Source organism: Maylandia zebra, linkage group LG6, assembly GCF_041146795.1.
Source record: "Maylandia zebra isolate NMK-2024a linkage group LG6, Mzebra_GT3a, whole genome shotgun sequence".
Classification (NCBI taxonomy): Eukaryota; Metazoa; Chordata; class Actinopteri; order Cichliformes; family Cichlidae; genus Maylandia; species Maylandia zebra.
The window spans coordinates 25,535,451-25,538,838 of NC_135172.1; the positions used below are offsets into that span (position 1 = coordinate 25,535,451).

General features: G+C 36.5%; 1 long non-coding RNA gene across 1 annotated transcript; it reads right to left on the reverse strand.

Moving 5' to 3' along the window:
* Nucleotides 1-355: 355 nt before the first annotated feature.
* LOC143419009 (uncharacterized) lies at nt 356-2,740 on the reverse strand. The gene is made up of 2 exons (XR_013098967.1): nt 891-2,740; nt 356-461 (listed from the first exon to the last, which is right to left on the reverse strand). It is a non-coding gene; the product is annotated as an uncharacterized LOC143419009 (long non-coding RNA).
* Between the last annotated feature and the right edge of the window lie 648 nt (nt 2,741-3,388).

The window sequence follows — 3,388 nt, forward strand, 5'->3', positions numbered from 1 at the left end:
CTTTATTGCTTTAATGGCTTGGCATTTTTCAGCAGCAAGCCAAGAGTGAAAAACAGGTAGAGAGAAAATTTAGCAGAGAGAACAGACAGAGCAGGAGAGACACGGCTTTAAATCAAACCGCAGAGTTTTCTTTGTTTGTTCAGTTTGTTCTCAGGTTGAGGCAAAATATGCACTCTTTATTGTTTTATTGGCTTGTGCATTTTTCAGCAGCAAGCCAAAGAGTGAAAAACAGGTAGAGAGAAAATTTAGCAGAGAGAACAGACAGAGCAGGAGAGACACGGCTTTAAATCAAACCGCAATAAGATTCTTGGTTTGGCAAAATTTCTCACAAACCACAGGGTGAAATACAGATGGAAAGAAGGCAGAGACAACAGGTGGAGTAGGACAGAAGATAGAGGGGTTGGGGGGTTGGGATGTGAGATAGAAGACTGGAGATCTGGTCCTTGTTCTTCTTCTGCACACTGTGAACAAAAAACAAGAAAAAAAAATAATTTTAATAAAATTATATCACATGGTAATTGTATGAACTAATTGTGACTACTGAAAAAGGACAAAACAAATATTCAAGCTAAACTGTTGTCGGCTGCCATGTGCAAAAAGTTGCACAATTTGGCACTTTTTAAAAGAATAAATATTTAATTAAATTCAGCAATAATATTTTTAAATACAAATATGATTGAGTGAATTGTTAACTAATCACATGTAATGTGCAAAAATGTACGAAAAAAATATTTTAGCCCAATTGTTAAGCTGAACTTATGTGTATTTGTTATAAAAATGTGTTTAAAAGGTCTAGCACAAAGTTTGAACCCATCACTTTAAAGCTTATATTAGTCAGACTCTTTTTTTTAAATTTTGGTGTACTTCTCTAACAGTATGTGCACACCTACCAGGCAAAGCACAGATGTGAGTCAAGTTCCTGAAAGTGTAAGACAAGAAATAACATGTTAGTTGTCTGTACAGTGTTATCAGACTAACAAAAAAACAAAGCCCACACGACATGATACACTGAACTTATAGTCAGCAGGGTAATTATAGAGTAATATAGCACACCAGCTGATACAGCAGCCATTTTATAATTCAAACTAATTAACTGAAGTATTTATTTAAGTACTTATATAAGGCTACTGTTAGACTGTTACTAGCCTTAGCATCGCTGCTAACGCTAGCATTCCGGCTAGCATTAGCACTTCAGTTAGTGTTAGCACTGCTGGTAGAACTAGCACTCTTACTGTTAAAACTGAGGCACAATGGCAATAGTAAAGCTCATTTGTTACTTTTGTCTCACTGACCGCCAATAAATATCACAGGAATATCACAGGAATATTCTTTTTGTCAGTTAAAAACTGCTAAGGCTAGTGTTGGCACTATAGCTAGCGTTAGCATTGATGCTAGCATTAGCATCGAAGCTAGCATTAGCACTGCTACTAACAGCAAAAGTCATAAAGTACTCTTACTGTTAAAACTGAGGCACAATGGCAATAATAAATCTCATTTGTTACTTTTGTCTCACTGACCGCCAATAAATATCACAGGAATATCACAAGAATATTCTTTTTGTCAGTTAACAACTGCTAAGGCTAGTGTTAGCACTATAGCTAGCATTAGCATTGAAGCTAGCGTTAGCACTGCTGCTAACAGCAAAAGTCATAAACCTATATAAATGGTAGCAAAGGTTATTCTTTTTTTGCTTTCTTTATTCTTTGAACTCTGTTGAACTTTAAAAAGACTTGATATGTGAGTTTAAATGTCAAACATGTATTTTTACCATCATAAAACTAAAACAGTGCTGTACTGAGTGTACTTACCACAGCAGAGAGCAAAGCGGAATGACGGCAGTTGGTGCAGTGATTAGTTAAAGACTGATGAGGCGTTCAGGTGGTGCTTGGAAATTTGAGCATCAGTTTGAACATCAATAATGAGCATATATATTTCTCTGTCATAGAGAGACAGAGAAAAAAATACACAAGACTCACCAGCATACAAATTGGTACTTTTTCTCTTTATGTCACTCATTCGCTTATACTCAGGAAAGAGGGCAACTGGCATTAAATTAGCAAATAAAAAGTATGTCATCTTGAACTGTTTTATGGATTTTATTTTAAGACTACTTTGAGCGTATTCGTGGGGAGATTAACTATACAGACTAAAAACAGAGACATTAAATGAGATTCGATTATTTAAAATGTGGGAAAATACACTACAGACAGGTAGATGCTGTGAGCTTTAATTATCCAGTCAGAAAAGATTATTTTAAAGTCATCAACTGACTAAAACTGCCGAGGTATGAAAAACCTGTGTGGAGAAGACAAGTCCACCAATACACAATCAACTTGAATTTAACAGGGCAATAATTCAGGGCTCTATTCAGTTAGCCTATATTAACTACTGACATACTGTTAATCTGTGGCAAAAGCCTGTCAAACCTGTCTTATTGTACCTATTGAAAAAGTTAATCTTACTACAACTGCTTAGATGTAACACACATTTTTGATTTAATCTTGGCAGAGTGAGAGACAGAGCTCGTTAAGCAGGCAGGTGTGAGCCTGGTTGCTATAGTGACCGCACCCAAGGGCTCCATACACACGGACACAGACATGTGGACTGAAATGAATTAATTGCTGAATTTTGAGTTAAAAATTTTGAATGAGATAAAAAAACAAAAAAAACAACCTGAATTTAACCTGAAAACAACAGTGCTGAACTGCTAAAAGCTGAAGGTTACACAGAAGAAGTTGGAAAAAAGCTGAAAATGTTTTAATTGTAAATTAGAAAAACCTAAGAAATGAGAAAAGAACATTTAGAGTCAGAAAACATCTGAAAGAATATTAAAAGGTCATATTCTTTGAATCACTGAATGACTAAAATGTGATCCCTCCACTTGGACCCACACAGTTTAAAAAGTTTACATCTCTGAGCTTTGAAAGACAAGATGTTGGAAAAAGAACAACGATGGCGACGTTTTGAGGGTAAAATGATGGCTTTAACACTGTGGACACAGCAGCAGTTGAAAGAGAAGTGTTTAAGATGAATCTTGGCAGAGTGAGAGAGAGAGCTCGTTAAGCAGGCAGGTGTGAGCCTGGTTGCTATAGTGACCACACCCAAGGGCTCCATACACACGGACACAGACATGCACCTCACTTTTGCTGCTTAAAATGAACAGAAAAGTCAGGCTGAAACAAATCGTTCCCAAATGAAAAGTAAAAGTCGTATTGACAAAATTCTTTCACTGTGAGCGACAGCAATGTCTAGTCTACCGAATTCTCAGTTTTCATGCCTGTGGAGTTTATTATATGGACGTGGTGACAGTGGAAAGACACCATGCTCTTCTGATTTTCAAACGAACCTTCTGAGCCATTTTAACATTAGAGTCTATGGAAGAGTTGGA